The sequence below is a fragment of the Coptis chinensis genome, chromosome 5, assembly GCF_015680905.1.
Source record: "Coptis chinensis isolate HL-2020 chromosome 5, ASM1568090v1, whole genome shotgun sequence".
NCBI lineage: Eukaryota > Viridiplantae > Streptophyta > Magnoliopsida > Ranunculales > Ranunculaceae > Coptis > Coptis chinensis.
Window position 1 is genome coordinate 73,610,595 of NC_141460.1, and position 24,433 is coordinate 73,635,027.

Here is a 24,433-nt window from a genome sequence, read left to right on the forward strand (position 1 = left end):
AAATTGATACTGATGGCCACAAACCAGGAGCTATGGAAGAAAAGTTTGACGGTAGCTCCAAGTTGCTTTGGACTACTAAGACAGTTTCCTGGTTGAGGGGCATCACTACCAGAACAAGCTTTTGGAAGACATGTTTCCAGGTGTGTGATGGTAACAAAACTACCTATTAGGACTTGATTGGATATGAACCATTTGTAGACTTTCAAGAGAGTTAGTTAAGACCATGTCCACTGACTAGCATGCGATAATTTCTCTTGAAATCAGGATCATGTCAGTGATTGGGAAGTCTTTCAAATTAAATGAATTTTTCTGTGCTTTAAGGCAAGTCAATGTGGAAGGTTGAAGAGGAATGGTTACCAGAACTGGACTAGGATGACACTTTAAGTGAAGTCATTTTACTCCAACATAAAAGGTGAAAGCATATCGGTTGGTGGTCTAGATACTTCTTTTGCGTTGAAAATCATTTTGGAGTCCCTTTGTCCTCAAAGATCAAGTTCTTTTATTGGTGCACAGTGCTAGATAAAATGGATAGGTGGATAATAGTAGGTTAAAGGTTCAATCTGCCGAATCGATGTGCTCTTTGAAAGTTACAAAAGAGTTCTTCTACTTCTGATGAGATGGTCTTCTGTTCCACTCACAAGAAATTTTGGTGGATTTAACGAGCCTCTGTTGTTCAATCCCCCCTTTCCTCTTCCAAGATTATATTTAGAGTCGGAGATGCTTTATTTCATTAAAACCATCATCCAGTGTCTTTTATGGGGTTGATTGTCCACCGATGTATAAAAACAGGCATCTCTTTAGAAAGTCTTGGTTTCCCTAGGGAGTATATTATATAGACTGGTATTGGATCACTTGCGTGTTCTGTTAAGGCTGTTTTCCCTGTCCCATTTGGGATGTCGTAGTGCCTTGTTTTCTTTTGCGCTATTATCTGTCAGAAGAAAAGGAAAGGGTTCATTATTTCATTAAAAGGGTTAAACGGATGTTTGGGAGACAGGGGAAGGTGCGGTGGCTTGATAATTCATTTCCAACAAACACAAGAATTATTATTATTATTAGGCGTTGCCAGCGCTGCATTTTCGTTCTGTTAGAGTGACTCAGATGAAAAACATACAAGTTAAGGAATTCTAAAATTTGAATGTGCTGGTTAAAATGATAGGTTTAAGAGTTGATATAGTTTTGAAGGGATTCTCTTCCTGGTTAGTGTAAATAGGAATAGGGGAATATTGTACCATTACGATAAGAGAGAGGGCTCCATCATAGTAAGCACGGTAATTTGGAGGATAGGTATTATGCATGTTAGAGCAGTGATTTCCTTGTCTTTTTTCCTTTCTTATACGGGTAGAGTTCGACATAGATTCTAAGACTTATTGGTTGTATATCAATGCCAAAATTTTGATGTATATGTCCAGCCCCCCCGGAAAGTTGCTCCTCTGTCCCTTAGAAGTTGGAACCCACTATACTTACTTGGGGATTGCTGGATTTCGATTCTTAAAAGGGACCTATCCCTAAGAACAGAAGGTAATGCATGTCTGTTGTGCATGGGAAAGCATCAGTAATGCATTACGAGATGGTGAGTAATTAATCTTTTAGGCTACTCTAAATTGTTGAGAAACAATGATGGTTTTTTGGGTGTGGTAAGCAAGGAAACATTGATCATATTTAGTATAGAGCCCGGCTATCCCAGGGATATCCTCATGAGGACGCCTGGTGGACACCGTAGGATGCTAACACATCTCGAAAAAAAAGACCAAGCCCAAAAAATAAACTATTAACCGATAGAAAAGTCTAACAGTAAAAAAAATAAAAACCCAGCGAACTAAAACTCTCATAGAGTAACCCTTCACCACTTCTCCGATCATCTTCTTCTCACCTCCTTTTTCTCAAAATCTCGACGGAATAAAAAAAAACAAATGTAAGGGTCTTATTATTATTTGAATATAAAATGTTTGCTTCCTTTTTGTATAATACGATTTTGGGCTTATTATTTTTTTTTTCTCATGGCATTGTCGTTGGGTCTGTGTATATTTGAGTGAACTTGATAATGGTGGGTTTTAATGTTATAACTTTGTGATGTGTACCTTTTCAAGTGGCATAGAAGACATTATGGATGAAGTTACAACTGATGGAGTTGAGGAAATATATACTGAGGATGTCATCAATGATAACTTTGAAGAAAATATTGCAGTGAACAACAATGATACAAACAATTTTGAGAATATAAATTTGCATTGTCCATGTGTTGGGATGGAATTTGATTCTCATGATGATGCTTATGAATTTTACAACCGTTACGCTGGTCAAGTTGGATTTAGTGTTCGAAAGAGTTCTACATGTAAATCAAAACCATCGAACGAGTTGATTGGTCGGATATTTTGTTGTTCACTTGAAGGGGTTAGAGATCCTAGATCAAAACCTTTTGAAGAAAGATCAAGAAATAAAGCTGATTCAAGGACGGGTTGTAAGGCAATGATCGCTATCCGGAGAAGAAAAGGAGATACATGGATCATTTCTCACTTTGTTGAAGTGCATAACCATTCTACAGTAACTCCAAGCAAGAGATACATGCTGAAATCTCAACGAAAGATGGATCCTACCCAACAGAAATTTGCCAATGACATGCGTGGAGTGGGAATTCGGACAAATCTGATGGTTGACTTCATGGCTAGTGAAGCTGGAGGAATTAGAAACCTTGGCTTTACAAGAAAGGATGCAAGTAACTATTTGTCTTCAAAACGACAAAAGGAGCTCGCGAATGGAGATGCACAAACTTTATTAGATCTTCTGCAACATCAACAGTCAGTGAATCCGTCGTTTTACTACTCAATACAACTTGATTTAGAAGGTCGTATGACAAACTTTTTCTGGACAGATGCTAGGTCAAGGATGGACTACCATTTCTTCGGTGATGTTGTTTCTTTTGATCCTACATATGGGGTAAATAAGTATGATATGCCATTTGTGCCGATAGTAGGGATCAACCACCATGCTCAAACAATATTATTCGGTGGTGCACTACTTTTTTCCGAAACAGAAGAGTCTTTTGTTTGGTTAATGAAGTCATGGATGATGGCAATGAATGACAAGCAACCGAAGGTAATTTTAACCGACCAAGAATCAGCAATTGGAGGGGCAATCGAGCAAGTTTTACCGACCAGCCGACATAGGTTTTGTTTGTGGCATATATGGAAAAATGTCATGTCACACTTGGGTCATGAAATAAATGCACATGAAAATTTTGCTCGTGACTTTCAAAAATGTATGTATGGATATGAGACAGTTGAAGAATTTGAAGCTAAATGGAATGAGATGCTTGTAAATTACAATTTGAAAGAGAACAAGTGGCTAAACAAGTTGTATGAGAAACGAGAAAAATGGGCGTCGGTTTATATTAGAGGCACTTTTTGTGGAGGAATGTTAACCACCCATGAAGTGAAAGTATAAATTCTTACTTTGATAAGTATCTTAAGAAAGGTATGTCCCTCTATGAGTTTGTAAAACAATATCAAAGATTTGTGGTCGATGAGGCGTTTGAAAAGAGAAGATTATGAAACCAATTATCAAAAGCCCTGTTTTTGAGAGTTTTTATGAAAATTGAGAAACAAGGAGTACTTTACACAAGATCGCTTTTTAAAAAATTTCAAGAACAGTTATTTGAAGGCCTGTCCTACCGCCATAGAAAAAGTCGAGGAGAATGAAATTAGATCGTGTACAATGTGTGGATGGAAGGACATGAGCATGTAGCGCCGACCGTCACATTTAAACCTTCTACCCAAAGTGCCAACCAGAAATTTGTCGATTGTTTGATTTTTGCAGGTTTTTTGTAGGCACATTTTGAAGATATTTGTGGTTGAAGATGTTGAGCCTTCAAGAACGACGCATTACTAAAGAGATGGACGAAAGAAGCAAAGTTTGGTTCTATGGTTTCTAGTGAAGATGAAAGCATTCAACATGACTTTGAAGATAACTCTACAAGTCGATATTGTACAATATGTCGAGAGGGGGTAAATATTGCTTCGAAGGCTTCTGCTTGTGGTGAAGTATACAATGTGGCAATCAAAGGTATGGAAAGAACTTTAAGAGAAGTGGAAGATGCTTTGAAAAACATGACATTAAAATTTGATCAAGTGCATGGTGAAAGAAGTGGAAGTGAACGTAAGGGTGAAACAAGTGCAACATGTACTCCTCTAGGTATTCAGAAGACATTGCTTGATCCTCCAGTTCGTAGGCGTAAAGGGAGACCATCTGGTAAAAGAATAAAGTCATGGGCTGATAAGGGACCAGTGAGGAAGAATAATGACAATTCGAACAAGCCAACTACTCGACAACAGAAGCCCGATAAAAGAGCCAGGTATTTTTTTGCATAATTTCTTGCATTGCATTATATCTAAATTGCTATATACTTATATGTTTCTTACCCATTCTGTTTTTTTTCTGGTCTAGTAGAGTGCAAGCTACAGATAAACATGCTAGCAATGAGATAGATTATGAGACACAAATGTCTCAAGCTAGAAGTGTTACGGGTCATTCTCTTCATCCATATAATGTGAATCCAACTTATGGGTTTCAACCTCCATTCTTGAATCAGGTTTGTATTCTTATTATATAATGTTGTTATTATAAGGCCGAAAGTACTTTGGCATGGCTTATTTGTTGATTTTTTTTTTTTTCTTGTAGGGTTACTTTATGCCTACTGATCAATGATCTCTCCATGGTATCGTAATCATATACCTTATTATTTTTTTCCAATTAGAGCCTCGTCAACTTCATGGAAGTTCGACTCATCGAAAAATCGACCTTAATAACCTCTTTTGGTGATTACTTACGCTTTAAACTAAATGTTGTTAGCCTCATGTCTATATACTAATCTCGAAGAAAATTCATTTGATCGTTTTGGTACACATCACAAACGATGTGTTAATATAGTAAAATCTTAACTATAGATAGGTTCACATTCTGATTTTCTCGAGAGCGGTTAGCATTTCAGATTTTCAAGGTTAACTAAAGTAATTCAATACTTTCATGCCGGATATGGAGAGGAGAATGAGGACAAACCCAAACTTTGAGGAACTAAGTATCAAGGTCCAAATACCGGCACCTAAAAACAACTGAAACTTATAATCTTAAATTCAATTGAGATGATAGGCTTGATGAAATTGAGTCAAACTAGTAATTGATTGGTTTTATAATAGAAGATGAGATAAACCGATGGTAATGAGTAAAAGCACGGGGACTAGGAATTGCTTTCACTATGTCGTGTCTTGCAACTATCAGCGGAGGCATAAGAAGATGTGGGATTTATGTAATCTTGTAAGGATTCAAGAATTGAGATTGTTTGGTATGAGGTTTGGTTTCTTCCCAAATATGTCGATTCTATGTACAACTTAGTTTTGTTTTATGCTAAATGTATCTATAAATATTTTGACTATTCCGGTGCTTTTGAACTTTGGACTAGCTATTCCGGAATGGCTAGTTTCTTGACCATTTAATTTTCTTATTATAGGATTTTCTCACTAGCTATCTGGAATGGCCTCTGCAAATGGACTAGTAAAAGTATAAATGAAGCGACCAATCGTTCTCTTTTGGGGTTATTTGGATGTTCAAATATGTTGATATTCTTGATGGACACCATTCATTCTTAGGCGTTCATCGGTATTGCAACACAACATTCAGGTCTTGCAAAGGGTAGTCAAGAATTTTTTGTGTTTTTGTGAATACAACACAAGTATTTGAGTCATTGGTGATCAATTATGAATGAGACATCTAGTTTTGTGAACACATTTTGATGTCAAAATTATGAAGGCTGAATTCTTGAAGTAAATTTTTGTCGAGGAATATTGTGCATCAAAAGAGAACTTGAATTTTTTGTCAACAGGCTTAGCTCTAACTTTCGCAGATTTCTGAACCAGTAAGTGAATTGTGCATCGTTAATTCCATAGATGCCATCAATGAACCATTTATCATCCAGCTTTTCACCATTATAAATTAGCTCTTGATCCTTAGCATTAACAAAACCTTTCCCCTTTTTTTGCAATATGTTCCTTAACATACCCAACATTCCTATTCCTTTCAACATGAAACTCATACTCCTTCCCACTTAATAGTGATCCTCTGAAGCTTAGACAGCCGTAAGACCAAATGTGGGACATTCTCATCTCCGACACCATAGTCTCGATCACGAGAATCATTTCGTGCAAGCTCTCGACCTCCATAAACCAACTTCTGCTTCCTAACAACAAACCCTTTACGTGTCTGGACCCGAAGCTTCACAGAAGCAATCGAATCATATTAGACTCCAATACATGCATTGGAATCGTAGAGCCACCCACCGTAAGGTAAATCAATATCGATTTGTTCGATCCCAATGCAGCTCTCATACAACCCAAACTCACCACACTCACCGTGAGACATCTCGACCAATAATTTAGAAGAAGCAAATAGACCATTAGAAACAATGTAACAAATCGAGAATTAAGTGTAAAAGTTCCTTCAAAAGTTTGGTAGACACAAAACACACACATCCTCAAAGTAAATCATGTTATCAAAAAAAAAAAAAAAAAAACAGATGAACACAATTTAGAAGCAAACATTTTTTTTTTTTTTTTTTTTTTGAGAAGTTGGAAATAGAATAATCTAGAATAATAAAGGTAAGAGTAGAATACAAACCATTGAAGGGTTTTGGTGGATTTGAACCACCATCTCTTTGAGATATATTAGAGATTTATTCTCCATCTCAAGTGCTCTACCTTTTGAACTAAAAACCCATATATATATAAGAGGAGGAAAATAAATTGTAAAAATATTATAAGAATTAATGACCCTTCCGATTTCTAGAAGAAGTGGGTGAGAAGAAGATGATCGAGAAGTGACCAAGGGTTTTATCTTGTTTCAAAATTGAGAGATTTGGGTTTTATTTTTTTACTATTAGACTTTTCTATCGGTTAATAGTTTATTTTTTGGGCTTGGTCTTTTTTTTCGAGATGTGTTAGCATCCTACGGTGTCCACCAGGCGTCCTCATGAGGATATCCCTGGGATAGTTGGGCTCTTTAGTATATAGTATCTAAATGTGAGAGACAGTGTCAGTGGTCATTAGAGCAAGTCAGAGGCACCAGAATAAAATCACATTTTCTTTTTATCCATTAAAAACAAGAGATCTCTAAAAACAAATTGGTAAAAGGAAATCATGTTAGTCCAGGAACGTGGAACCTATTTGTAGTCTTTGCAGCTCTTTCATTGTTATTTCTCAAGTAGTTTGGCACCTGTTAGAAGGCAAGGACATAAGTTGTGTATCTGGGAAATAGGATGGGCGCTGTGCATGTGAAGTACTTTTTTTTTATTATTTTATTGGCAAGCCTGTTTTAAATGAGATCAGTAACTATTTGATGCTGGCGGGGTTCGAGCCCCAAACCTCTAGTATCATCACCCAAAGGTTTTACCAACTTTGCTAGTCTGCGGTGCATGTGAAGTACTTCATGTGCCTTGAGATATAGTGGTGGAGAGTGATTACTAATTAGTACCTTTTTGACAATTTTAAATTGTTGAAAAACTTTGATAATCAAAGACCATTAATACTGAGTAGTTAAGAATGCTCCCAGTGACTCCACGTCAGTCTCCTTTTTTCTCTGAGAGTGACACATCAAATTTTTCATAAAAAAAATGAATTCTACGCCCTTTTTTGGCAATTTCAATTGTTCGTCACTCAAAATAGATAAAAACCTCTTTCCAAACTTTTTTTTTCAATTCTACAAAACACTCCCAACTCTTCAAAAAAAAAAATCGTCTCTTCAATCTCTCTCTCTTATTCATCTCTTCTTCCAAAATTAAAGGAGGTCAAAAAGAATGATAGAGTGATGAAAGCATTCTCCAAAAAAAAATTCATCTCTTCAAACTCTCTCTTTTATTCTTCTCTTCTTCCAAGATCAATCTCATTTGGATCGTTTGTTCTCCTCAACAACACCAGCCTAACCTCAACAACAACAGAGAAAACAGAAGAAGTTTCGTTCTTTTTATCTTCTCCAAAGACTCTTTGTCAATTCTATATATTTTATTATCTATCTCATCAATTGTTTTCTTCTTCGTATTCAAACAGTGAATTCTGCTCCATCAATCAAATACCCCGCGGTTGTATTGGATATCCAAACTATTTTTTGTATCGCGGAAGTGGTCCCTCACTTGCTACCACAAGAAGCCAATCGAAAGCAGTAAGAATCATTAAAAAGCTAAGCAAAATGGATTGGTTCATTTTCAATAGCACATGGCGGGTAAGTATTGGTCGGCCGATTGTTGTGCAAAACCGGTTTGTTACCAAAAGGGTTCGATTACTTAATTAATGGATTTTTCGATGGTGCTTTTACATCATCAAGTATTGAAGATAGAAAAAATATATCTTTTGAACTTAGACTGTGTGCTAATCATTGTTTTGTATGATATCAACCGATCGGGTGGTGGCATATATGATCTGTCAATTTTGCCACACGCTTTTGTGTTTCATACTATGCCCGATTCTTTTACTTGATTGAATCGAATAGAGCTTTTTTGTCGGTTCCGATGTTGGGAAGGGTATTCTAGCAACCCCACTCTTCACTTTTCTTTTGTAACCGTTTGTGGGTTCTCGATTATCTTCAACTCCATCACCACGATCTGATCGAAGAAGCCGGCATCTACACTACATAGCCTTTCTTTTAAAAGCGTGGAGAACCAAATTTCAAGACAATGATGAGCTCCTACAAAGAAGATGACCCTGCCGGGATATTGAAATGGCATATGTAGCACACATTTCCTTAACATGGGAGGACATGCTTGAGCCCGAAAGTCCCATTACAACCATGTTGCTTTCTGTGTTCTATTACAGAGGTAACTTATGGCTGAGTTTTTTTTTTAACAGGTTTTGTTTTTTTTTTTCTCTAAGACAAATATTAGCTTTTTTGTTATAATAATACCCTCCATCGAGTGCCACACATAATAAGCATGTGCCGAGAATAGGCGTCAATGTAAGAGCTAACCAAATCTTTTTGATGGGATACGATGATTCTTCCATGCAAACATGACGTGCAATAACTCAATAGGGTTCTTTTTTAAAAAGCTTGAAGACAAAATGAAGGTATTGTATTGTGGTTTTATGCTGAGGGCATGTTTGAGGTGGTCCAAGTTGCTTTGAGGTGTTATTGTGGCCTTGGGGGGTGTTGGGGGTTTTGTGAGGTAGTATGAGATATTTGTTTATTGAGGCAGGGAACTATTGCAGAAGGTACCATATAACGGTTATTTGAAGGGGATCTCATAAGTTTTATTCAATCCATGAACGTGGATCACAGTTCTATGACAAAGGAGTCATTTATGGTATTCTTTCTAGGCTAAAATCATATGCTAGGTGTGGCGACACCATATGGCATATGCTAACTTTTTTATTTTGAATGTCAATCGAGGTATGCCTTATAATTAATGCACATTCCCTATCAAAAGATGTTGCATAAGTGATGGCATAGCAATATGTTAGGATTTGGATTGGCATCTATATCTATTTAGGATTCTATATCAAAATTGTCAATTGGAAGCCCATGTCAGGTCTATAACTGGGTATCCGGCTATCACATTAGATAGTCCCATTATTTGATCATCCACGAAGGGATGTGTGCATGCATGATTCAGTGAAAGCATATGTATAAGGGGTGTCATTTAGGGGTACGATGTCATTTAAAGTTTTATTGTCCTTACATTTTAAGAGAAAGGAAAACAAAAATACAGTTTCACTCAAGTACTTATGAAGTAAATTAGAGAATTTTCTTTTTGATATGTACATAATGTACTGAGGTATATCTTAGGTAAATTATTGGTTTTTATATCTTTAATGTATATCTAGAAGGTATTGACATTTGATCTACACTATTTAAGTATAATGTACTAAAGTGCTAAAGTACTGGACGGGAGTTCTCCAAATTTGACTTATAAATTCGTTAAAAAAAATCGAAAAAGCTTCGAAGTTATTAATAAGTGAGAGATTTCAAATCAGGAGAAAAAAAAAAGTACTTCCATGACCGATTTTCTCCTCATTACCTTAACATAAACTCAAAAACTTTCATAGCTTCTTTTTCTTCAACCTCAACTTTAGTTCGAGGGGTGTTCTCGAGTTTTGTTAGATTCGTTTATGGTGGGATTGTTAAGCCACTACAATCTATTGGACAATTTCTTGGTTAGTCGAAAAGATCAAGTGGTGGGTCTATAAATTTGACTACTGCTTCCATGTCGGATGATGGGATTGGATCATCATCAAGTTGTGTGATTCATCATTCACCCACACAGGTGTTGAAGAATTTTAACGAGATTCGTAGTCTTCGAATTGAGCTGCCCAATGGGAAATTGGGGATAGGGGATGCTATTTTATTGAAATGGTGAGCTGATTTTGGTTCATCGCTTGATAACTGTTTCATTTTAGGCGTGTCGTCAGTTATTCCTAAGGAGAATAATGTTATTGGGGCTGTTGGTAATAGTTCAGATGATAATGGGAGTATTCCTTAATCGTTTTATACACATGGGGGTTTGAAATTGCGAGTGGTTTGGACTATTAGCTCTTTGATTGCTGCTTCGACTAGGCATTATTTGCTACTGACCTATTCTTTGAAAGCATCGACGCTTTTAATAGTTTAGTTTTTAACTGATGCGGATGGGCAAGGGATGCTTTGTATGAATAAAGATCAGCTGGAGGAACTGAGGGTGAAGTCGTTATCACCATCTACTGCATTTGAGGAGCCTTATGGTACTGCGGTGAAAAGACCGACCTATTGTCTTGAGATGAATTCATTCTGAGAGGCATTCTAGCCAAGGTAAATTCTATTGTTTCCTAATTATGTTAAAAAAAATATTACTGGCCAGTTTGTAGTTATGTGGTATGAACTGTAGTGTAATCTTAGATGCCAGTATAGAGACCATATCAAATAAGGAGAGAACAAAGGAATTATACGTTGAGTACCCCACAAATAAGATTCTAAACCCCACGAGTCCCCAAAACCTTCTTTCTCCACCTCTAAATTCACATAGAAAAGCACAGCTAAAACTCTAAGACCAAAAATTAACACCCCTGATGCAGTTTTTTATCCGGATTTTGCATGAGTAAAAAAAAAGTAAACATTACAATACCAAATTAAGAATTGAGCCCGCCTCTCCAAGGTGTGCATTTTCTCTAATCGACACTTTGGATATCCAACAAAATTAAGAACTCGCAACCAGGTATGTCTTAAACTCTTAATCAATTTCTCCAAATTCTTTCCACTTAATTTATTGGATTGGGTTTATTTTTATTGAACCTTTACCCCATTTTGGATTTCAACGATTTTAAATCTAATGATATGCATTTTGATACTAATGAGTTTTTCTTCTTCCAGGAATGACTGTCTATTTTCTCATTCAGTTCTTCTGCCTTGCTCTCATTGGGTAAGCTCGATTTTTCATGAAAACAAAATGCTACCCAAAAAAAAAGATTTGTTATATTAACTTAATGAATTGAGTTATTTGATTCTAGAATAACTGCAAATCAAGGATTCTACTTGCTAGGATTGTTATTACAACCTTAACTTTCGGCATGGCTGTTGCACTTAGGTGAGTAACACTTTAAATTGTTGTTCACTCCTTTTATTATAAAGAACGTCATATTAATACTCTAAATTGTTGTTGTTGAAGAAACGTATGCTCCAGAGTGGGCTTTGTTAAACACTTCATAATTTCTATTGAAATCATATTTTAATATACCGTATGGTAATTTCATCATGTTTTAAAGTGAAGGTAAAGCAGTTGGTTTGGTTTGACATATGAACTATGAGCTATTGATTCACGACTACACTTCCAATAACATGTTAGTACGTGTACAAGTCATTTTGATTCCTCTTTTTTCCTTACATTTATTTTCTATTGAAATGTTTTTTTAATCAGTTGATCATTTTAGATCAATAATCAGTTGATTACCTACATAATTACAATGTTTATTGAAACTTTTGTGTTTTGTGTTTCATTTTTTCCCCCCCTGTTTGGCTATGGGTTTTGGTTTCTCTAATGTTATTTTCGTGTTAAAACAGGTTTCAATCTCATCTGTTGCGCTGCATCCATACATCATGGCAATGGTCATATGTGTTATGGACTTTTGGTAAGCTTTTATCGTTTTTGCACTAATAATTTCTTGCTAATTGATTTTCTCTCAACAACCAAATGCAATGTATTTGGCATTTTATAAAAATTTGAGAAGTTTTGATAGTCGGTATCTTCTCATAAGTCGAATCAGACGGGCGGAAACATAGCTGAAATATATGGCAGAATCTTATAATAAACTCGAAACATAGGCACAGGAGTTGGGTGGTGAAGTGAGCAGTTTGCGTGCAAAAGTTGAGACTTTAGATGTTGAACTTCAAAAAGAAAAACAAAACCACTGGGATGCTTTGGCCACATGCAAATAACTTGAGGAACAATTACAAGTTACAAAGGTTAGAATAAACTTCTTTTAGTGAATTCATATTAATCATCTGAGTCAATATTACTTGGCTTGCTTGGTTTCAGTCTTGGTAAATGAGGTCTTTATTTGGGATCGAACGACTGTAATCTAATCTTGATTGACTATTCTTTGTTGAGCTCTTTGATTTTCTGATTCTAACTTGGTCATGGTTATAAATAACTGATTTTGTCGTCTTTCTGACAAAGCTTAACTCTTTGAATGTAGTTTTGCTCAGAGTGATTGAGAACCATATATATAGCTTCGTTCTTTTTCAATCTTAAACTTTTTTTTTCCATTGGACTTACTTCAAGGTGCATATTTTGCAACCTCACAAATCTAAAAAGTCCTTGATTGAGAGACCTCTATTCAAGAAAAAGATTAGCCTTATAGGGTTTTAAGGAGATATGCTGAATTGATTAAATGAGCATGATTCTACGGGTTTACAATTCTACAAGCTAGTTCTACTCGCTTGAATCATCAAAACTCTGTTCAATAAGTAGAAGAAATGTATTATTTTCTTACTTATTCGCTGTTAAATGTTAATCATTCATGGGTCATGGGTCATGGGTCAGTTGTGATTCTAAGTTTTATTTAGCTTCAGCACCATCTTCGACCAATTTTTTTTTTAGATTTTTAGATTTTGATTGTGATTAATTGTTGCCTTTGATCAATTTCCTCATGGATAATAAAGACAATGTAGCAACTACTGCATAGGATGCAGTCACCATCATACATGGACTGGACGATAGATAGCTTATGGTTGTTCATGGACAATGTGGCATACAAGGCAGTTAAAGACATCACTTTACAGGTCCAGTCTTAATGTCTATATACATTTACATTATATTGTTTATTAAGACAAGGTGAATAAACTGTCTTTTGTTGTCCACAGTCCATGTCCATTACTTCTATTTGGGAATAATGTTTTATCTTAAAGATGCACAAAGTCGAGGACATACTATTGAATGTCCATCTGTTCATGAAATTAAAATTTAAAAAGCATAAGATCCTTTTTCTTTCTTTCTTTTTTTCCAATTTTTATTTTTATAATTTCAAGTCTACATTTATTTTTTGGGTTTGTGGGGATTACTATACACTCTACTATGCAAGGGATTATGGTATAATATATAATTATTTGTTGTTTACATGAGTGGGGTCTATTGCAATTTGTCAAAATGATTAATTAACTTATCTAAGTAAGCTAATGTGGTTATTTGTAATTATCTGTGGCTTACATGAGTGGGGTCTATTGCAATTTGTCAAAATGATTAATTAACTTATCGAAGTAGGCTAATGTGGTTATTTGTATGTATATACTACGAAATGTTCGGCTGGATGCATTCTTTATAATTAACCTAGCTCTGATATATATGTTTACCATGTTAATCCACTTCATCACATTAGGTGCACTAATGTTGTTAAAGGGGATTTCCTAAATTGGTGATGGAAAATTACAACCTTTCTCAAGCCATATTTTGAAAGAATTCTAGGATCTTGAATGATATTCATATCTATTTGGAAATAAAACCATGTGCACTATTTAATTCATTTAATCACAATAATTCTCTGTTCAGTTCACCAGCCACCACTGAAAGTGCTTCCTAAGAGTCGTTATTCTCATATTATTGAAGCATTTTGTTGTTGATGGTGTTCTCTGTAAGTCAATTATTAATGTAGTTAAAATTCACAATATCATTGTTCTCATTTCCAAATCTGATTTTGGTTAATTTAGAATTTATATATAAACACGCACATTGATCGAATCCGTTAACATACAACTGATATCTATATGTGTTGGGCAGATAGAGTGAATCCCACGTGAAAGCATCACGACTTGACATGGTGAGTTTCATGTTTACAACCTTGAGTTATTTGCCTTTTACCTCTTACAACTATGAAAGTGAAGTGACCACTAAAATACTATAGAATGAGCTTAAGGTGTGTGGTTAATATGTTTATAACTGCCTAATAATTTTCAGAGCGATGGGATCAAGTAGGAAGCAGCATCCAAGGAAGATCTTGCATTTTTTTGGTGTTTTTCAGCTTTTATTACTACGTAGGAGCTTTTATTACTACGTGTTTTTCAGTTTCATAGATAAAAGCTATTGGTGTTTTTCAGCGATGGGATCAGACTTTTGTTACTTTGGCACCGTCTATGCTCCTACCCTCAACCACAAAAAAGTTGCATCAATAGCTTCACAAAGAACAAACAACTGTGAAGGCTCTCCTCTTGCCGCTCAAGTTCAACACTTAACTTCTGCCGAATGAGAATTCCCTTTCCAAGTCTGATGGTTCTCATCAGCCATCTGCAACTGGGAGAGTGAGTATTCATATTGCAGATCTAATAACTCAAGTCGACCGTCGTCTCCGAAAATTAAAGAAACATATACATGTATAGTTGTCGGGCGAAGTAACTACAGAATCAAAGCACTTCCTCATGCACCAAAAAGAATCGTGCGATTAAAGGAAGCAAACAAAACTACAATATGAAGATGCATAGTTTGAAGTGTGATCGTGAGTGAGTTCAAAAACTCTTCTGCTAACTTTAATGTCGACCACTCATGGAGGGGTAGACAACTTATCGAAGATATGAAGAAAAATAATGTTAGTGTAGCCAATCCTAGCCAAAAGGCTATAAGAGATCGGTTCTCTCCTAGAAGAAATTATATGTATGTATCACTTACCATGCTTTAGTAGTCCAACCTGTTTGAAAGGTCCCTCTCCAAGTCTTGGTCCCAACCCTCGAGCTCATTGTCGACCAATGCATGTTTCACAGTTCATTGTCGACCAATGCATATTTCACATTACATGGTGGAGTTGACAATAGTAGTTCTCAGATGGTGACTCACTTACAGAGGACTACTTAAAAGAGTGATTGGATCCCAACCTTCGTCCATATACTCCAAATGTTCACCCTAGGCTAAGAAAGAACCAATCTTCATAATTGGCTCGGTCTTTTCCATTGCCAATTTGCAATATCTAATTTTACCTACCTTAAAAAAAATAAAAAAAAAAAAAACTTTCCGACCAAATGTTTCAGAGAATATTTTGCTGATCCAAATGATCGGCAAGAAAAAAAAAAAAAAAAAAAAATCTAATTTTTTTTTTTTTTTCAATTTTGGCGCTCCAAGAATTTTATTTCTAAAAGCTCTTTCAATTTGGGCATCAAGCAAAAAGATTCAATTTGATGACCAGTACACTAGTTCAACAATTCCGATCTGTTTGCCATCAATTCATATTTAGCTCGATCATCAAGATATAACTACGAAAAATTGGTATACAACAAGGACAGTAGTTGACCTCGTCATGGAACTCGCACAGTTGATAGTAGCCCAAACCTTAGGGCTCATCGACGTGCTGATCTGTTTCATATGATGATGTCGATAGAGTTCAAATTGTAGCCTCATTGAAGAATGGATCGGCATATAACAAGGAGTGGTTGACTTGTCATGGAACTCGCACAGTTGATAGTAGCCCAAACCTTAGGGCTCATCAACATGCTGATCTGTCCATATGATGGTCAATAACCCTTCTATTTGTTGCCTCACTGAAGAATGGATTAGAATATAACAAGGAGTGGTTGACTTGTCATGGAACTCGTACAGTTGATAGTAGCCCAAACCTTAGGGCTTATCAACATGCTGATCTGTCCATATGATGGTCGATAACCCTTCTAGTTGTTGCCTCACTGAAGAATGGATCGGCATATAACAAGGAGTGGTTGACTTGTCATGGAACTCGCACAGTTGATAGTAGCCCAAACCTTAGGGCTCATCAACATGCTGATCTGTCCATATGATGGTCGATAACCCTTCTGTTTAATTTGTTGCCTCACTGAAGAAGGGATCGACATATAACAAGGAATGTTTGACCTCATAATGGAACTCACATAGTCGATAGTAGCCCAAACCTTAGGGCTGATCGACATGTTGATATGTCCATATGATAATGTCGATAACTTTCTATTTGTTGCCTCACTAAAGAAATGATCGACATATAACAAGGAGTGTTTGACCTCATAATGGAACTCGCACAGTCGATAGTAGCCCAAATCTTAGGGCTGGTCAACATGCTGATATGTCCATATGATGATGTTGATAATTTTCTATTTGTTGCCTCACTAAAGAAAGGATCGACATATAACAAGGAGTGTTTGACCTCATAATGGAACTCGCACAGTCGATAGTAGCCCAAATCTTAGGGCTGATCGACATGCTGATATGTCCATATGATGATGTCGATAACTTTCTATTTGTTGCCTCACTAAAGAAGGGATCGACATATAACAAAGAATGTTTGGCCTTATAATGGAACTCACAAAGTTGATAGTAGTCCAAACCTTAGGGCTCATCGACATGCTGATATGTCCATATGATGATGTCGATAACTTTCTATTTGTTATCTCACTAAAGAATGGATCAGCCATACGACAAGAAGCGCTTTACCAATTGCTGATACTTACAATCATTATGTCTCAAAGTCATATTGATTCATTACAAAAAAAAATAATAAAAAAAATAAAAAAATAAAAAATCTTGCAATAACGAGTATCACTTTGCCATCAAATAAAAGACCTTCCATTCATACATGGGGCGTCTTAAATATCTTTTACATTTATAATTCATTTGTCATTCATACATACATGCATACATTTAAATTAGCATTGATAACATTTCATTATATTCATACATTTTAACCATTAAATTAAATCATTATATTATCATTACACTTTGGGGGCGGCGATACCCCAAATTTCATTACGTTATCATTACACTTTGGGGGCGGCAATACTCCAAATTTCATTACGTTATCATTACACTATGGGTGCGACATCACTCCAACTTTCAATATATAATCGTTACAATTTGGGGGCGTCACCTCAACTGTCACTATCATTACATTATGGGGGCAGCGTCACCCCAACTTTCAATATATAATTGTTACAATTTGGGGGCGTCACCTCAACTTTCATTATCATTACACTGTGGGGGCGGCAACACCCCAAATTTCATTATATTATCATTACACTATGGGGCCAGCGTCACCCCAACTTTCAATATATAATCGTTACAATTTGGGGGCGTCACCTCAACTTTCATTTTCATTACACTGTGGGGGCGGCAACACCCCAAATTTCATTATGTTATCATTACACTATAGGGGCGGCGACACCGTAAATCTCGTTACATTATCATTACAGTAGGGGGTGACACCCCACATTTCTTTACATTATCATTACACTGGGGGTGGCAGCACTCTAAATTTTGAGCTTGATCAGTCAAATTGTTTACCACCCCAAATTTTGTCAAAATTGATCAGTCAAGGGCAAACAATTATCCTTTTGAACTTGATGATCTCTATCCTTTGCCAATCAAATTATTTGTCGCTCAATCACTATTGTCTAATACCCAATTTCCAAATATTTTGGTAAACCAAGTAACTTGTTTGCCGACCAACTATATAGCAATTGAATGAACTGATCTAGCCAAGCACTCCCTGCCGATCTATGTTTTGCCGCCCATGTGACGTTCTTTTTTATTTTGCCGATCCTATTAGTGAAAGCAAGCCTGATATATAATCATCCCATTAGTAACCCACTAATATTTTGCCGACCACCCTATTCAAAAGAACAAGAAAATCTATTCTAGCCTTTGAATTACCACTGGAAAGAATTGCCACTGAATTTATTGCCAATCAAACCGATTAATCACTCAATCAAACTAAAATCGATACTTTGAATTGCCGCTCGAAACTGTTGCCGGTCCTTTTTATTATTTATTATTATCAGAACTTTAAAGAGCGGACTTGCTTTCTTTTTATATCCAAGGACTCATAAGAAACGTAAACCAATAGGTTTCCATTTGTTTCACAAACAATAGGTTTCCATTTGCCGCTCCTAATGATATGGCAAGTCCAAACTTTCTTCAATTTGAACTTTAGTTTCCTATGGGTATTATTAAAGTTAATATACAAATCAGTTTGATACTTGGCCAAATCAGTTTTATATACAGATCAGTTTGAAACTCATTCCTAAGTCAATCAATTTACAGCCTAATCAATCATGTTGTCCATCCTTACGCGGATTTGTCCATAGTCTACCCCGAACCCTTATAAAATCTATTATGAAAATTGCCGCTGGTACTGCCGATCCTTTCGAATTGAATTGCCGCTGAAAAATTTCGAACAATCTGCTATTTTTTCGAATGCGTCTTCTTTTGCATTGCCGATCCTTTTCCATTGTTGAATTGGATTCATAAACTTCCCATCTAGTTGGACATTATTATATCACTTCATAGCCGCTCGCCGTGAGTGAACTGCGGTAGCTTTTAAGCTCTCCAATCGAGAAAAGAGTTCCTTTATATCTATATGAATGTGATTGCACTAAATGTATGTGGATAGTTTATATAGGCATCTAAGGAGTATACTGGTCAAAGGAAGCAATACACTAAAATAGTGAACAATAAAGTCTTGAAAATGTTGATCGTGAACAATAGCGATCTTCTAATTATATTTTACAAGAAAAAAAACCCAATAATAACTCCTTTCAGTCTTTTGACTCAATTCGATTGGTTTACTTTTTTAATTTATTGAAGTTGAACTAGATTGTACTAAAAGATAACAAGTTTTATTTTGCTAATGTTTACAATCACATATAATTAATTTTAGGCTAAATCTATGGTGCGGGAGATGTATGGTGCGCCATTATATCTCGGCCACTCATACTAAGGTGTGCGTGTGTATTTAATGGCAAAGTAGTGATCCAAAGGCCCAATATTACCTGCGCACGGAAGACATGCTCTTAATTTTTAATATTTGGTTAAATAAATTAGTGATAATTCATGTCATATTTAATATTTATTTTATTTGTTATATCTCTTTTTTTTATCACTTTAATAAAGCTATCTCTATAAAATTTCAACTTAATAGATAATATTTAATGTTAAATAAAATTCAAAATTAAACAACAATTTTTAATTAGATTAGACGGTAAGAGACTAGATTTCCAAATGAAATTAATTTTTATAGAGATAAATAATACATATAAAAAAATTATATTAGATCAAATCACTAATTGATCAGTCAAATATCATATTATATCATCACCACCAAACCGGATTCGAACTAAAATGAGTGGACGGTAGTATGTACGCACACAAGGAATTAATTAGAAAAGAGATAATAATATACATAGATTGTGGATTATCCACGTACACCGGTCCGTATTTCTTCATAAAAGGGATCTGAATTCTGAAGGGGCTTTAAGTTGGTTGAAATCCCCCCAGAACCGTCTATTATACACGCAAAATTTACAGATTTCTAAACCGGAGAGAACAAATGAATTTCAAAATCTTGCGCAAATCGAAAGCTAGTTTTTCTATACAATAATTCTATCGAGTTACTGATTGATTTGATCTAATATAATTTCATTATCGATATATTGATTTGTTACTGTTCTTTAGTTACTCTGTTTTCTTTGTATATAGTTCATGTAATTTTTTAACATAAAAATACCCGTTATTGGGTAATTTTGACTTATCTCAGTTGTCAACAATATTTTTTTTCATCTAATACTTGAGAGGAGCCTCACTCAAGAGATCCTTCCTTAGAAATTACCAATTAACAACTCAAGTGATTTGAACAATTTCATTGACTTCCATATATAACACATGGTTTCTGCAAAGAACCCATTAAAAAACTTTTGTCAAATGGAACTACTGAACTAACTATGTATATTATTCTGAAAAATAACGAGAGATTCAGAAATCACAGCTAGTGGTCAACATAGAGCATAAACATGTTTGGTTGAAGACGAAGCCAACACTAGACTTCCATGAAAATTTAGAGTGTATTTAACGGCAGGTTGAGTTGTTACTAGAAATGAATAATAAGGAATTTTCCATGCTCTTGCTTCCTAATTCATACTTGCACTGTTACGAGTCCCCGGGTACATTCAGAACTAAGTATTGCATTTGAGATTAGTCAAATATAATTACTGTTGGTATTGAAATTGTATGTATAAAGTCAATTGTTTTTTTTTTTGGTAAAGGTATAAAGTCAATTGTTATGTAGATTTCTTTGCACACATTTTTGCCATAGGCCGTCAATCAACTATCTATGACTTTAGAATAAGTTTCCCTAGAATTTAAACTTATTTAGTTGAGTTCAACGGTTCTCTATCCTTTGTTAGTTAAAAGTTAAAAAGCTAAAAGTCAATTTAGGTTTAATAGTTAAAAGTCGATTTAGTAGTTTAAAGTCGACATTTTCACTCTCTATCTCTATTTTAATTTCTATAATGTGAGAGTAAAAATGTAGAGCTTAAAAATGTTGACTTTTAAATTTACTTTATCGACTTTTAAATTTACTTTACTTCTATTTTACCTCTTCATTTTATTGACTTTTAAATTTCCACTTTATCAATTTTAACACTACTTTTAAAGTGGATAGAGAGCCATTCGACTCAAATTTTATCAAAGTCCAAATTTCTAATTTTGGTGAAAACCACGGTGTCTTGACTCATTGGGGATAGTTCTGACTTGAATAATTCAACTATTTTGAGTTTAAGGTTTTAAGTCGTTAAAGTCCACTAGCGCCTTTGAACTACTTCTTGTCCGTTGTTTTTTTCGTGCTAAAAAAATAATCTATATTAAGGGGGAAAAAGGTACAAGGTGGAAATAAAGAAAGAGAATAAAGAAGAATTGTGAACCCCGCAATTCGGATTCTCAAAACGGCCGCTTGCAAGCTAACTTACAAATGTGCACTAGGTGTAGTAGCATGTGGAGATTTAACTTGATTGTGGAAAACTGTTCGTATGTGTACTCAATGGGGTGTTATGCCAATAGAAGCTGTAGTCACTAGTTTTGTTGTCCTTACTTCCACTCTCAACCACTCGTGGCATACTACGGTCCAGACTATAAACAGATCATGCATATGACCAAGGTCGATCTTCAAAGCGATTTAAGAAATGTAACCGCCGCAAGTTAGTCAACCGTGATCATTAATAAGAGATCATTACTTTGTAATGTATCAAGTAAAACAATCATCAAAACATCGCAAAATGGGGATCTACGCTATAAAAGGAGGCGTCTTCTCCATTATCAGGGGAGGCAAATTCTCCATCTTATCGATCATCTATCTCCATCTCCCCTCCAATCAACCAATCGAAAACTCAAACTACATCCGACTTGATTCAAGTTCACTAAATAATTCGATACGTAGGCAGCTCGACATAACCGAATTCAGTCTAACAAATACTATCTCTACACTTGCCTTATTTTAAACACTTGGAGTCCGGGGGAAAATTCTCGTCGACATTATTTTTTTTTTATTTTTATTTTTTATTTATTTTTTGTTTTTTGTTTTTTCCTGGTGTGAACATACATAACGATAATAGTGAAAGGTGATTTAATTGGCACTCATCAAATTGGATTGGGCAACCCCAAAAAAAAAAAATATATTATAAGTTTGCTATATTACAAGTTTGCCATTAAAGCCTAGGCCCAACAACCAATTCAACTGGTCTCGCCATAACGAACCCCCATGGTCGTTTGAGTGTACATTCAAACGGTTTCGACATGTCGTAGCAGTATATACTCAAATGGTCTCACCAGCCATGTCGCTTTGAGTCACTCAAGCGGTCTCGCCATGTCGCTTTTAGTGTACACTCAAAACAAGCAAGCGGTGTCGTTTGAGACAAAGTTTTCGGTTTTTAACTAGACGATATGGCTAGGTCGTTAGGCAGTTTCCAAGACGACATGGTGGGGTCGCTTTGGGGACTCTCTCAGCTTACATGGTCGGGTCGCTTAGACTAAAAATGATCAATTCCAAAACACGATCTCAAACAAGTCGGTGGGTGAAGTTTACTCGAAGTGAAGTTCAATCAATTGAATTTTACTTGAAGTTTACTTTAAAAACACAATCTCAAACAAGTCAATTAGCAGTTGTAAGACTCCAAATTATTTTTACATTATTTTCAGAACAATATTTAGTATTTTAGAATTTGATATTTATTTCTTGGTCAACGGGCTAATAAATGTGGGCTTGACTTTTGATAGAAAATAGAAAAGAGGGAAAACAAGTATTTTAAATTTTGAATTTTGTGTAGAGATTTTAATAGTTGAAAAGTTTTCAAAAGAGATGTTAATATAAGGTATGTAATAAATAGAATATTTTAATAGAAAATAATATTCTATATTAGGAATAGAAATATTTGGTAAAATAGGAAGTTTCTAAAAGGTTAAACATAATATATGATAGGTAATATTATTTAGAAAGGTATCCGGAAAGAAAAAAAGGAGGTTTCTTTAAAACAAGAACTAAAACAGCCTAAAAAGAAAAGAAGAACGGAGAGAGAGATTGCATGGATTGTGCAAGTTAGCCGGAAAACTAGGTAAAACATAGAGACGATGTGATTCTAGGGACACTTGAAGAAACTTTAAACAATAATTGTGATGATATATCAAAGTGTATGTTAAATCTATAATAAATGATTTATTGTAAGTTATGTTGCATTCACAATGGTTTTGCAGAAGGGTAGATTGTATTGATTATTTATGCAGGTGTGACCCACTCTGTGATTAGGCTTACACCAATATAACTATAGAGTAAGTTTTAGTTTTGTTATTTTATTATTAGGTGCAGTTGATTTAGTACGGTTTGAAGCTAAGGCACCTCAGTAGAGGAACTAAATGCCTTATTAATTATTGAATTGGAAGCTAAGGCGCATCAGTGGAGGAACTACCTGTCTTAATTATTGTACTTAAGAAAGTTATATTATTCGTTGGATGTTAAGGTGTCTCGGTGGAGGAACTTACTGCCTTATTGATTGTATATATATATATATATATATATATATATATATATATATTGTATTTTAGGGCTACTCATACCAAAGATTGCTTATAATGTCAACCGATTTGCATGTTTGCTTATCGGTGTGTTTATAAAATGAACCCAGTTGATAAGTCTTGACAGGATTAGTGTTGAAGAAGGTTGGTTGTTGCTTGTGGTTTGCGCTAGTATCTCATTACATGATATGTTTTGTTTTCCCTTGAGGTGCAATAGATTTTAATTGAGACAATGTTTTTGTATTTTCAGTTGTAATTATAATTAAAGAGTTATTGAAAGGAGATTTGTAACTTAATCATATTTGTGAATTTTTGTAACGAAAATAACTTTTGTTTACTTAAAAATTTTATTGGTTTCCAATTATTAGAATAATTAAATGGATAATGGGTTTTTTGGAAGTTGAGAGAGTGCATCACACCCGAAAAAATCAAGAGTCGGAACAAATATTATTTTTTCGATTTTACCAAATTCGAGTGTGACAAGAGTGAAGGTCTAATTTATTCAAGTTTACTTTAAAAAATACGACTCGAATTGGGTGAAGTCACCAACTTCAATTCCTATTGTTGATTCATAACTCAACACTCAAAGTATGAACACGACAGTAAAAACTTTTTCTTTATTTTGTTTTTTTGGGTTCAGTTTCGTGAGAGAGATGATACCGGCTAAAACGGTTTGAAAAAATAGTAGCCGGTATGCGTTGAGGTGGAGGGATGGGGGGTGTATTGGGCAATTGTTGTTGGGCTTTGTTGGTGGGCTTGGACTGGAGGCTTCCCGATCAATTCCAAGAGTGTCTAACCCTAGTGAAAAATTGATGTGTGAAGACTCGCGGGTCTCTATAAACAGGAGGACCCTAGAGCATCAGGTTTGAAAGAATGCGACATTTGTAAAGGGGTTTTCATGTAAATATAAACAAATTCCTGGTGAAGTGGTGGCAACCTATAAATTGCATTTCTGATTGTATTTCACTATTTATAGCATATTTCTTGCTTGCCTAGCAAAATAAACAGAGCGTAACTAGATTACTAGAGTATAGGTCAGATAGTTATAATTTAGTATGCGAACCGTGCTACGCATCGGTGTTTTTTCAAATCTTTAAACATGTCAGTTATAATTTAAAA

At 35.2% G+C, this 24,433-nt stretch overlaps 1 long non-coding RNA gene and 2 pseudogenes across 2 annotated transcripts; all 3 read left to right on the top strand.

The window, feature by feature from the left end:
* The first annotated feature begins 2,103 nt into the window (after positions 1-2,103).
* On the top strand, positions 2,104-3,441 carry LOC147498816 (protein FAR1-RELATED SEQUENCE 5 pseudogene; annotated as a pseudogene).
* Positions 3,442-8,754: 5,313 nt separating this feature from the next.
* Positions 8,755-11,915, top strand: LOC147498817 (F-box protein At5g46170 pseudogene; annotated as a pseudogene). The gene is made up of 5 exons (XR_015196964.1): positions 8,755-8,851; positions 9,987-10,815; positions 11,400-11,422; positions 11,511-11,587; positions 11,771-11,915. The product of XR_015196964.1 is annotated as an F-box protein At5g46170 pseudogene (transcript).
* Positions 11,916-12,474: 559 nt separating this feature from the next.
* Positions 12,475-14,602, top strand: LOC147498818 (uncharacterized). The gene is made up of 3 exons (XR_015194371.1): positions 12,475-13,281; positions 14,273-14,312; positions 14,450-14,602. It is a non-coding gene; the product is annotated as an uncharacterized LOC147498818 (long non-coding RNA).
* Positions 14,603-24,433: the final 9,831 nt, after the last annotated feature.